We start from the raw sequence: 13599 nt of genomic DNA on the forward strand, positions 1-13599 counted from the left end.
GGAGATTTAATACTATGTTACTACAAAAGCCAGAATTTATTGTTTATTTGAGAAAACAAATTGAGGATTTCATTGCTAATAATGTTCACTCTGTTTCTGATCAGTTTGTTTTGTGGGACGCAATGAAAGCTTTTTTACGAGGTCAAATTGCATCCAAACTGAAGAAAGAGAGAGTTAGAGAAACTGAGGATTTGGAGAAGAAAATAACAATCTGTGAAAAAGAATTTCAAAAGAAAGCTACTGAATTCCAAAAGATCCAATTAACTAATTTAAAGTTGAAGTATAATAAGTTACAGTCATATCGATTTGAATGTCTGTTGAATCGTTCAAAAAATAAATTTTATGAATGGGGTGAGAAAGCTCATAAAGTATTAGCTTGGCAATTAAAAAAAGAACAGTTATCTAGGATTATACCAGCTATTAGAAATAAATCGGGTATTACTTTTAGTCAAAAAGAAATTAATGATGAATTTTGTAATTTTTACAAAAAACTTTATTTGACTGAATGTAAAGAGATAAAAGAAGATGCAATAGACTCTTTTTTGAAAAATATTAATTTACCACAGTTATCTCAAGAGGACAGACAAGAGTTAGATAAACCTTTTACAGATAGTGAAATTGAAATGGCTATAAAAGATATGCCAAATGGAAAAGCGCCTGGTGGAGATGGTTTTTCTATTGAGTTTTACAAGACTTTTTATGTTGATATATCTTCCTTATTTAAGAATGTAATACAACAACTTTATGATACTTTTCAATTACCTGAGTCCTGTTCTAATGCTATAATTACAGTTATACCAAAAAAAGATAAAGATCCCTTACAGGTAGCTAAAACAAAAGCAGGCAGCTGGAGTCATTAGCCTGCCTGTTGGAGGCAGCAAAGAGAAGGACCACTCAGGTGTGCTCCATGCTTTTCCTCCATGTGATTTAACATCGTTGTTAAATGTAGACTATAAAATAGTGGCTAAAGTTATGGCTAATAGGTTGGCTCAGTATTTACCAAAGATAATACATCGTGATCAAACAGGTTTTATAAAAAATAGGTATGCTTCGGATAATATTCTACGATTAATTACTTTGATAAATACATCTAAATCTCAGAATTATCCACCAGTGGTTTCATTGGATGCAGAAAAGGCATTCGATAGAGTAGAATGGAAGTTTTTATTTAAAGTACTTGAAAAGTTTTCGTTTGGTCTCTCATTTATTGGTATGATTAGGGCTTTGTATAATGGTCCGAAAGCTAGAGTTGTTACTAATAGTTTGCTTTCAGAATCCTTTAATTTAACAAGATCTACTAGACAAGGATGTCCATTATCACCCGCCTTGTTTGCTTTAGTTATTGAACCTCTAGCACAATTAATACGTCAGAATGATAGTATCAAAGGTATGAGAGTCTTGAATGAAGATTATAAAATAAATCTATTTGCGGATGACGTTTTGCTGTATTTGGTGGATCCTGATGTTTCTCTGCCAGCACTTCAAGATTCCTTAGAGATTTATGGTCAATTATCTGGTTATGTTAATTGGACTAAAAGTGAAATTTTATCAATTAGTAAAGATGATTATTCAAAGTTTAGAAATATTACGAATTTGAAGTGGACGAAACAAATTAAATATTTGGGAATTAATGTTAATACTGACTACCAAAATTTATATTCACTTAATTATCTTCCTTTAATGAAGAAGATTAAGGCAGATTTAGTTAAATGGAAAGATTTACCTTTGGGTTTATTAGGAAGAATTAATACTATAAAAATGAATATTTTTCCTCGTATACAATATTTATTTCAATCAATTCCTTGTTGTTTACAACAAAGATTTTTTAAGGATTTATATAAAGTAATTAGGGATTTTTTGTGGAAAGGAAAATTTCCTAGGGTGGCGTTGAAAAAATTGATGTGGGATTTTCAATTTGGAGGGTTACGGTACCTAACTTTCAATTTTATTATGAAGCAGCTCAATTTAGATTTCTTAGCACATTAATGGCCACACAAGATACGCCTAGTTGGGCACAGATAGAATTGGCAGTTATTTCTGAAAAATTTTCGAATGAATTTTTATTTCGATGGAATAAAAATTTGTTACGAACTCATGATGTACCAATATTGAAACATTTAATGAATTTATGGACAAGTAAATTACATAAAATGGGATTGAAAAATAAGTGGTCGGGAAGATTACCATTATATAATAATCAACTTGTTCCTTTCACGGTATCTAATACTATTTTGAAACAATGGGAGGAGAAAGGAATACATAATTTATCCGACTGTTTTTTAGAAGGTCATTTTTGTTCTTTTGTAGAATTGCAAAAGAGATTTGATATAAGTGGTTATTCTATATTTGTGTATTATCAGTTAAGATCTTTTGTAAAACAGGTATGCGGTCGTCAAATGAATTTACTGTCTGAAACTGATTTTGAGAAATATGTGCTCTCATTTCCAAAAAAGGGTTATATATCAAGTTTGTATCATATTTTGTTGGAAAGTGAAAGTAAAATAGATTGGGATAAAGATAAAATGAAATGGGAAAAAGATTTAAGTTTAACAATAACTGAAGAAGATTGGTCTGAAATCTGCTGTAATAGTGTTCGAAAATTGATTAATGCTAGATTGGCGATGATTAATTCTAGTTTTATACATAAATTATATTTAACACCCGAAAAATTTAAAAAATTTGGTTTTAGTAAATCAGATCTTTGTTTTCGTTGTGATCAGGTTTCTGGTACTTTTTTACATGCTGTTTGGTTGTGTGATCGGTTACAACAATTTTGGAAAGGTATTCAATCTGTATTTAATAATCTATATAATCTTCATATTGTGTTAGACCCTGATATATTTTTATTAGGGAATATGCAACAATTGATTGATTTAGAATTAGATAATTACCAGATCTCTTTTATTTACTTAGCGCTGGCAGTGGCCAAGAAATGTATAGCGATTACTTGGAAGAATAGAAATGTATTGTCTTTAGATAGGTGGTATTCAGAGATGAAGTTTTGTTTGGTTATGGAAAGAATATCTTTTTCTATACAAGATAATATGTCTTTTTATGTTAAAGTCGACCCCATTCATTGATTATATACAATTTAAATAAGTTTGAATTAATCTTTTTTTTTCTTTAAAAAAACTTTTTTTATTATATATTTTTTCTATATATGTTTTTTCCCTTTCTTTTTTTTCTTTTTTTATTAGTTGGTTTTTTTTTCATTTAAGTTCTTTTTGTTTTTGTTTTTTCATATATATTCTTATATAATAAAAAAATTTTGGATTAATAATTAATACTTAATTAATTTTTTTGTTTTTTTATATATATCGATCTTTTTTTTAAGATATATTTTTTTTAATATACTAATAGTATTAATTCTTCACTCTTTATCATGGGGGTGGGGAGGGGGGGTTTAGGGGTTAAAAATAGTTTTTAGGGGGAGATGCTGAGATTGGTATTGTATTAACTATGTTACTTTGTACTTGTATTACTTTATTTTGTATTTTTTCTGTACGTGAATTACTTTCTTCATATGTTAAAATTAATAAATAAAGTTTCGAAAAAAAAAAGAACAGTTAGGTATTGAAATATATGCATGTTTTGAAAGAGAAGATTCTTGCTGTGTTCCTGGGGCCAGATCAAGTTTATCCTCAGATGTTGTGGAAAGCAAGGGAATAAATTACTGGGGTCTGAGAGAGATTTTTTTAAAAATATATTATCCTTACCGGAAGACAGGAGATAGGCTAATGTGCCTTTATTGAATAAAACCTGCATGGAAAAATCAGGAAACGACAGGCCCGTGGACCTAACATCAGTGATGGGATTCTGGGAGGCTGGATCTATCTGCTCTTGGAAAGGCAAGGATTGAATAGGGATGGTCAACATAACTGTGCATTTGATTTGAGTTTTATGAATAACCAAGGGTATTGATCAGAATGGGTTGATAGGTTGTCTGTGGACTTTCGCAAGGCTTTTGACAAGGTCCTGCATGGTAGGCTGGTCTGGAAGGTTAGAACATGGGACTTAGATGAGCTAGCCAATTGGTTACAAAGTTGGTTTGGTGGAAAGAGATGGGTAGTAGAGTTGTTTTTCCAAACTGCATATCGATGACTAGTGGTGTACCACAAGAGTCAGTGCTGGGTCATCTCTCCTAACTATTTTATGAGACCACAGGTGACATGATTAATACGTTTGCACATTATGTCAAAACTGAAGACGTGGTGGATACCAAAGAAGCTAGTCAAAGGTTACAACAGGTATCTAGATCAAGTGGGAAAGTGGGGGGGGGGGGGGGGGGGGGGCGGGGGAGGGCTAATGGCAGACAGAATTCAACTCTGACTAGTGCAATGTGATGCATTTTGAGAAGTTAAACCAGAACAGGAATCCCAGGGCCTTGGAGGATTGATACAGAGAGAGATATAGGGAAAACAAGTAGGTCTCCTGAAAAAGGGGACACAAATAACCAAGGAGGTGACGGGCATGCTTGCTTTTCTGAGTGAAATTTTAAGATTTTGTTACAGCAATAATAAAAGTGCTCTTGGAACTCAGCAGGTCACATAGCATCCATGGAAAGCAAAAGGCAGTTGACGTTTCAGGCCTGAGCCCTCCTCCAGATATGCCTGAAATAAGAAGGTGGAAGGGGAAGAGCACAGGTCTACAGGTGAATGCCAGTAGGATGGGGAAGAAAGGAGCAGGGCAGTGATAGGGGGAAGGGGGAAAAGGGGCTGAGAAAGAAGCTCATTGATAGGAGGAAGGAAGGAAGGGAATGGGCTAGGAGCTGGATTTAGAAAAATAGAAAAAAAATAAGTACAGGTTGTAGGCCATTTGGCCCTACAAGCCTACACTGCCTTTCAACATGATCATGGCTGATCAGTACCCGGTTCTTGCCTTCGCCCCATACCCCTTGATCCCCTTTGCCACAAGGGCCAAATCTAAACTACTCTTAAATATTGACAAGGAACCGGCCTCAACTATTTCCTGTGGCAAAAAAATTCCACAGATCCACCACCCTCTGAGAGAAGAAATTTTTCCTCATCTCAGTCCTAAAAAAACTTCCCCCTTATCCTTCAACTGTGACCCCTGGTTCTGGTTTTTCCCAGCATTAGAAACAACCTACCTGCATCTAGTCTGTCTAAACTCTTTTATATGTTTCTATAAGATCCCCCTCAATCTTCTAAATTCCAGAGAATACAAACCTAGTCTATCTAACCTTTCTTCATATGCAAGTCCTTCCATCCCTGATATCAGTCTAGTGAATCTTCTCTGCACCCCCTCCATGGCAAGGATGTCCTTCCTCAGATAAGGAGACCAAAACTGCAGGTGTGGTCTCACCAAGGCCCTGTTTAGCTGTAGCAGGATTTCTGTACTCAAATCCTTTTGCTATGAATGCCAACATACCATTCACCTTTCTCACCGCCTGCTGCATCTGAATGCCCACTTTCAATGACTGATGTACAGCAACACCCAAGTCTCTCTGCATCTCCCCTATTCCTAAACAGATACCATTTAGATAATAGTCCTCTTTCCTGTTCATACCTCCAAAGTGGATAACCTCGCATTTATCCACGTTATATTGTATCTGCCACATCTTGGCCCACTCGCCTAAATGTCATGTTACAGTTGTGTAAACCGTTGGTGAGAATGCACCCGGAAATATTGCATGCAGTCCTGTTCGGCATACTTAGGGAAGATGTGACAGAGGTAGAGGTTGCAGAAAAGATTCTCAAATACGTTCTTCGGACTGTAGGGCTTGAGGTATGCAGAATGGATAGGCTGGGATTATTTTTCTCAAGTGAAGGAGGCTGAAGGGGAAGCTTCTAGAGATTTATAAAAATATAAAGGACCCAGATAAAAAGGAGGGTCACGGTACTCTTCCTAGCATAGGGAAATCTAAAACTAGAGCACGTACATTAAAGGTGAGAGGGAGAAGATTTAGAGGAATAGTGAGGCATTTTTTTCAATACTGAGGGGGGAGGTTACATGAAATGAGCTGCCAGATGAAGGAGTAGAGGCAGATATAATTATAAAGTTGAAGGTAATTGGTCAGGTTCATGGAAAGGTTTAGAGAGATATGTGGGCAAACGGGACTAGCCCTTGGTTGACACGGATTAGTTGAACGGGGGGGGGACGGGGGGGGGGGTGGGGGGGAGGGGACGTTTCTGTGACATATAACTCTGTAATTCCAATTACTTTTAATCTATGTCTACTATTGGACCTCTCTTACTCATGGAAATTGGTTGTTCCATGTCAACCCATCCATGCTTCAAAATTTTGTCTTCCTTCAATATCTTCTGTTCAAAATAAACAATTCTCTGGTCCTGGCTTTTATCACCTCTGTACTCTAGTGTTAAGGTAACCTAGTGTCCTGCAATAATCATGTTTTACAAAATACTTTAAGGCCTGTTTTTGATCAATGTAACATGACATATTTGGCAAAGAAACAAGTAACCAACTTAGACTGATATCCCCAGGAATTTATGAATCTTCTCATCAACATTCTTTGGTCCTACTCTCTTCTGAATATCTTAAATTCCTTGTTCACCATTTTGGTTTTGCTTCTCCATTAATTACTCATATTTCCTTACATTTAAAGCTTTTAATTCCCCTATTATTTCTTCTTTTAATGACCTTAAAGGAATAACAGCAATGATCACAGCTTACAAACAAATAAAGAATACTCACTCGTTTCTTTCAGCTGCCCATGAGGTCGACTTTATTTATTTAATTCACGAGACACAACATTGCATTCTTCGACTCCCCAAACACTACCCAGCAAAACTCTTCTGTCCTTCTCATTGGCTCACTGCCACAGGGGTGATCCTCACACTCTCACCCTCCTGCATTTGAGATTCATCACCAGTATATTGACGCTTAACACACCCATGTATGCATGCTATTGCCCCCATGCATAACATCGCTTACATCATTAATGGCAGCCAGCACTGCTCTTGACGAAGCAAAGTACGTGACTGTGACAAAGGTCTTCTACGCCAGCCTCAGGCATTAACATCAGTCTGACTTCGCCACGTACTTCCCCTTAAACCGATTGGCTGTCAATTCTCTTCAACACTCTTCCCCCCGCACTGCCAATTCTACTGCAATTCTCCTGCTGGACAGCCATTTTATGGGAAGGAGACAGTGGTGGGAGGGAAAAGTAGGGAGTCAAAGGCGGAGGGGGTGGAGGAGGAGGAGGAGAGAGCTGGAGGGTGCAGGGCGGAGGAGGAGAGAGCTGGAGGGTGCAGGGCGGAGGAGGAGAGAGCTGAAGGGTGCAGGGCGGAGGAGGAGAGAGCTGGAGGGTGCAGGGCGGAGGAGGAGAGAGCTGGAGGGTGCAGGGCGGAGGAGGAGAGAGCTGGAGGGTGCAGGGCGGAGGAGGAGAGAGCTGGAGGGTGCAGGGCGGAGGAGGAGAGAGCTGGAGGGTGCAGGGCGGAGGAGGAGAGAGCTGGAGGGTGCAGGGCGGAGGAGGAGAGAGCTGGAGGGTGCAGGGCGGAGGAGGAGAGAGCTGGAGGGTGCAGGGCGGAGGAGGAGAGAGCTGGAGGGTGCAGGGCGGAGGAGGAGAGAGCTGGAGGGTGCAGGGCGGAGGAGGAGAGAGCTGGAGGGTGCAGGGCGGAGGAGGAGAGAGCTGGAGGGTGCAGGGCGGAGGAGGAGAGAGCTGGAGGGTGCAGGGCGGAGGAGGAGAGAGCTGGAGGGTGCAGGGCGGAGGAGGAGAGAGCTGGAGGGTGCAGGGCGGAGGAGGAGAGAGCTGGAGGGTGCAGGGCGGAGGAGGAGAGAGCTGGAGGGTGCAGGGCGGAGGAGAGAGCTGGAAGGTGCAGGGAGTTGGAGGGCATTGAAAGGTGCATGGGAGGGAGTTGGAGGTTGCAGGGAGGTGGAGGGGTGGGAATTGGTTGCAGGGAGGTGGAGGGGAGGGTGGGTTGCAGGGAGGTGGAGGGGAGGGTGGGTTGCAGGGAGGTGGAGGGGAGGGTGGGTTGCAGGGAGGTGGAGGGGAGGGTGGGTTGCAGGGAGGTGGAGGGGAGGGTGGGTTGCAGGGAGGTGGAGGGGAGGGTGGGTTGCAGGGAGGTGGAGGGGAGGGTGGGTTGCAGGGAGGTGGAGGGGAGGGAGTGGGTTGCAGGGAGGTGGAGGGGAGGGAGTGGGTTGCAGGGAGGTGGAGGGGAGGGAGTGGGTTGCAGGGAGGAGGAGGGGAGGTGTTGGAGGGTGCTGGGAGGAGGAGGGGAGGTGTTGGAGGGTGCTGGGAGGAGGAGGGGAGGTGTTGGAGGGTGCTGGGAGGAGGAGGGGAGGTGTTGGAAGGTGCTGGGAGGAGGAGGGGAGGTGTTGGAGGGTGCTGGGAGGAGGAGGGGAGGTGTTGGAGGGTGCTGGGAGGAGGAGGGGAGGTGTTGGAGGGTGCTGGGAGGAGGAGGGGAGGTGTTGGAGGGTGCTGGGAGGAGGAGGGGAGGTGTTGGAGGGTGCTGGGAGGAGGAGGGGAGGTGTTGGAGGGTGCTGGGAGGAAGAAGTTGGAGGGTGCATGAGGGGAGGGAGTTGGAGGGGCTGCTGGAGGAAGGAATGGGATGCAGAGAGGAGAGAGATGGAGGAGGAGGGGGAGTTAGAGGGTGCAGGGAGGAGAGAGACAGAATATGGAGGTCGAGAGGTGGGTGTATGGAGACGGAGAGCGAGACGGGGGTGGGTGCGGAGTCAGGGGAGAGAGCCGGAGGGGGCAGTGAATCATCTGGCGCCGCCACACAACGCGCAGGTGGGGAAAGGCCGCGGACACGGGAGCCGTAGTCGGGGGAGCCTCCAATCCCACTGGCAGAACCCGAGGCCGCTTCTGTTTGCGGAGCCGGGAGGAGGTGGATGGCGGCCACTGACCTGTCCCGGGAAGCCCGGCTCCTGCCTGCCTTGTCCCCGCGGTCTCCGGCTGCAGCTGGAGGAAGCTCCGCCCGACTGCTTTGTTATTCAAGCGCTGGTTTCGTTTTCTCTCCCAGTTCCTAAAGTCACTTTCAGTTTTCTTTCACCTAATGCATGTATTTTCCAATAAATCAACCTCTTTCGTACATCACAAGCAGTTACAAGACTTGTAAATGACAAAGCAGGCAAACTTCTGAACCAAAGTTCAGGTCCATTGTGATGGTTCTTCTATTGTGATAAAGAAATGGTATTCCAGTTAGTTACTTGTATTTTATTATCAAGTCACCGCCTGGTGGGACCTGTGAGAGATGAGTAAAACTATGAAGATGAGGAAACTAATGTAGATATATGGGTAAATGAATAAAGCCAGTAGGAACAGGATAAGAAATGGATATTAGAATGTAGGAAGCCGTCAGTCTGAATAAGATAAGGGTCTCTAGCCCTAGATAGAATTAGCAGGTTCTGCATATGTAATTAGTAAGCCCTAGACAGTCTCAAGTTCCACATATGAAGAGGTTGTAGCCCTGAGGGTTGGGAAGGTGTAAATTAGAATAAGGATAATGACATGATGAGACACCGACAGGTCCTCCAAGCTCACAGAAACAGCACGTAGGCAGGCAGGATTGCCTAATGCCAAACCTATCCAAGTGGCAGAAGAATGGAAGGGGGAGGGTATTCCTATACTGAAATCAACTGTATAAAAGTTGGGTGAGCCCCAGTATATGTGTGTATTCCCAGGGTAAGGGGAAGCACCCAACTTTCCATTGTTGTATAATAAATGTTCTTTGTTCTCAATTTTTATCTCGAGCAATTTCTGTGAAGGTACTTCTGTTTCGAACAGACCCATCTATTTTTGTGCATCTTACCCGAGGGGGGGCATATCCTCTCCCACCTCTTTCATGGTCAGGAGGATGACCAACTCTCAATCACCACATCCCCTTTCCTTAAGATGTTCAATCTTTGTATACCTAAAATGGATGAGAGGGGGGGGGGTGGGGGGGTGGTTTGGGAGGAAAGGGGGGGGGGGGGGAGAAAAAGTCACTGTATATATGTGAAAAGAAATAGTGTATATCATGGCTAATGTGATTTATGGTGTGAAAAATAAAAAAATTTAAAAAAAAAAAAAAAAAAAAAAGATGTTCAATCTTGCAGCATGACACAGGGTGACATGTCGACCAGCAGCAATAACTATAGCATCATTGCTCTCCCTGGAAAAGGAGAAGCGACAACCTGCAGAATGTTACTGTGTTTCTGACTCCAGATGGATCTCATCAACACGGGGCGGTGGTGGGGGTGGGGGGGGGGTGGGAGGAAACGTGTTGGCTCTGCTGGACCATTACTGTCTAGCACTGGATGTGCTTCCTATGGTGCTGTGCAGGCTGGGACCTTCTGCGTTTGTCTGTTCTTGCAGCATCACGCACTTTCAACAGACTCGAAAATCTGCAAACCGTGGTTGACATAAAAACGCAATGCTGGTCAGTATGCTTTAATGTAGCAAAGATAAAGATGCATAACCAACGTTTCAAGCTTGAGCCCTTCATCAAGGTATCAAATGTCTGAATGTGGTTTTTATAATTAGGAGCCATTTTGGAGCAGGAATCTTCTCAACATTGGAACACTCTCAACCATCCAAACCTGTTTTGAAACTGTGAGAACCTTCACAGATTTCACTCGAGACAAAAATTGAGGACAAAGAACATTTATTGTACAACAATGCAAAATTGGGTGCTTCCCCTTACCCTGGGAATACACACACATACTGGGGCTCACCCAACTTTTATACAGTTCATTTCAGTGTAGAGGTACCCTCCCCCCCTAACATTCTTCTGCCTCCTGGATTGGTTTGGCATTTGGTAATTCTGACTGCCTACGTGCAGTTTCTGTAAACTTGAAAGACCATGGGGTATCCTGTCTGGGTCCCATCATGTCATTGTCCTTATTCATGAATCTGCCTTTGTCCTTATTCACACATCTCAACCCCCAGGACTTACTAATTCTATGTGCACTCTTATCCCTACTCAACACTTACTTAACTTCCTCTAGTCTAGTCTAGTATTCCTTATTTCATTCATACTAGCTTTACTTCCTATATTCTGTTATCTCTCACAAAACCATTACATTTCCAGTAAAATTAATATCTTGTAGAAAGTTCTTGTTAGGGAAGACATTCTGTAAACTGAAACATCTAGATTTCCTGTAAAATGATATTTTGTACAAAGATGTGAAAGATAAAGCATTCAGAAGAATGAAAGGTTTGGATGAATTGTTTTTATCACTGAGTCACAGGGAGGTGAATCAGATTGTATTGCCATGAACATGTGCATGACAGTAAAAATAAAATGAATTGATTCATACGTAATAAAAGAAAGTGAGATAGTGTCAGAAATCTGATGGCAGAGGGGTAATAGCTGTTTCTGTACTGTGGGTGTTTGTTTTCAGGCTCCTGTTCCTCCTTCCTGGTGGTAGCAGTGAGAAGAGGGTATGGCCTGGGTGGTGAGGGTCCTTGATGAAAGAGGTTGCTTTCTTGAGACACTTCCTCTTGTAGATGGCCTTAATGGAATGAAGGCTGGTGCCCGTGATGACATTGGCCAAGTTCACAACTCTGTACTCTTTTCCGGTCCTATTCGTTGGCACCTCCGTACCAGATCGTGATGCAACCAGTCAGAATGCTCTCCACAGTGCACCTGTAGGAATTTGCAAATCTTTGGTGACATATCAAATCTCCTCAAACTCCAAACAAACTATAGCCACTGGCGAGTCTTTTTCATGATTTAATTGACATGAAGCCCCCAGGACAGATCTTTGGAGATATTGACACCAGGAATTAGAAGTTCTTAATCCTTTCTACTAATGACCCCTCAATGAGGACTGGTTTGTGTTCTCTTGGTTTTCCCCTCCTGAAATCCACAATCGGTGTGACACCACTCAACCAGCTGATCTATCCTGAACGCTTCCTCATTGCCGTCTGTGATTCTGCTCAAAACTATGATGTCATCGGCATTTCAGTTATACCTAGCCACACAGTCACAGGTATAGAGTAGAGCAGTGAGTTATGCACGTATCCTTGAGGTGTGTCTGTGTTGATTGGCAATGAGGAGGAGGAGACATTGTTCCTGATTCGTACTGTCTGTGGTCTTCCAATGAGAAGTCCATTTGTAGAGAGGGAGGTGCAGAGGCCCAGATTTCGAAGCTTGCTGACCAGTACTGAGGGCATGATGGTGTTGAAAGCTGAGCTGTAGTTGACGAAAAGTAACTTGTCAATGTAAACTAATTGCTTTGTCGTTTGCATGGAGCTGATTCACCAGTTAGTGTGTTTATAGAAAATGGTGTTAAACAACGAAGTCTGCATATGCTGGGAATGAGTGGAATAGCCAAAAGGGCTGGAGAAACTCAGCAGTCTCTCATCAACCATAGGAACTAATGGGTGACCAATATTTCGTCCCTGAGTCCTTCAACAATGTAAGAGCATGAATATAAAAGGGAAGGAGAAGAGGAGAGGAAAAGGTCTGGTTGCCATCTTATCACAGAAGATGTTTACAAGCTATTGCTAGAACGGAAAATTGTAGCTGTTGAATAAATCAGGGTTGTTTTCTTTTGACATAGAGATGGCAGAGAAAACTCAATGAAGATTCTAGTTTATTTTCATTTGACTGAACAAAGCAGAGTTTCTCCAGATTATAGTGCACACACATAATGTTCTCACACAATGCATAACAATCACAAAAATACATAAAGCATAAGGTAAAAAAAATATGTATAAACTGGAATAATTTACTGAATTTCATTAATGAGGCCCAAGGTTACAAAATACCATTCATCAATCTCAGTTGCAGGAAAAAGTTATTTGCAGTCCTAATTTTGATGCTCCTGTACCTCCTACCTGATGGTAGTAGGTCAAAGATGTTGAGTGATGGATGAAAGGGATCCTCAATAATACTTTGAGCCCTTTTAAACTATGCTCCAGGTGAAAGTCATCAAAGGAGGGAAGGGAGACCCTAGAGAATACCCGACACATAGATAAGCTGAACAAAAAAATTGTCATAGCCTTTTCTTTCAAGGGTGAGGAGTGCAAAATTCGAGAACATTGATTTGAGGTGAAGGGGGGGGGATGGAGATTTAAAGGGAACCTGAGGGGCAACTTTGTCACATAGATGAAGGTGGTTACGTGGAACAAGCTGCCAGAGGATGTCGAGATGGGTTCAATCACAACATTTAAATGACATTTGGACCACTATGTGATTAAGAAAGGGTTAGTGGGATATGGGCCTGTGACAATGCAGACAAACAGGATAACTCAGATTGGCAACTTGGTGGCCAATCAAGTTGCCAATCTGAGTTGATATGGGCCTGTTCACATATTGAAGAGCTCTACAGCTATGACTCTATACTTTTCTTGCCAGAGGAGTCAAACAACAGGTCCATAGATTGAAAATAATTGGTAGAAGGATTGGAGAAGAGATGAGAAAATTTTGATTAATCAGCGAAGTGGTGGAGTTCTGGAAATTATTGCCTGACAGGGTGATGGATTCAGAAGCTGTTATCACATTTAAACTATACTTCTTGGAGTGTGCCTGAAGAGTTGTGACTGGCACAGTTACAGACCAGGTGCTTATAGGTAAGATGAAGCTGGAAGGCTCTTTTTTACCAGCATCAGTACAATGTGCTGAATGACTTTATCTTGAGTCATAGATTTTTATGTTTCAAGTCAGAATCCTTCATCAAGATTTGAGAGAA

General features: G+C 42.0%; 1 protein-coding gene across 7 annotated transcripts in view; it reads right to left on the reverse strand.

Annotated features, from left to right (window-relative positions):
• The window catches only part of rnf213a (ring finger protein 213a), a 187295-nt gene extending 178191 nt beyond the window's left edge, over positions 1 to 9104 (reverse strand). For 5 of the 7 annotated variants that reach the window (XM_069929964.1, XM_069929966.1, XM_069929967.1 and 2 more), the window contains exon 1: positions 8827 to 9095. The gene's annotated coding sequence lies outside the window, so the exon portion shown is untranslated. Of the gene's footprint in view, positions 1 to 8826 lie in introns of all 7 variants that reach the window. The other 2 variants (XM_069929968.1, XM_069929969.1) reach the window with 2 other exon arrangements.
• Positions 9105 to 13599: the final 4495 nt, after the last annotated feature.

Source organism: Narcine bancroftii, chromosome 3 (genome assembly GCF_036971445.1).
Source record: "Narcine bancroftii isolate sNarBan1 chromosome 3, sNarBan1.hap1, whole genome shotgun sequence".
In the NCBI taxonomy this organism is placed as follows: Eukaryota; Metazoa; Chordata; class Chondrichthyes; order Torpediniformes; family Narcinidae; genus Narcine; species Narcine bancroftii.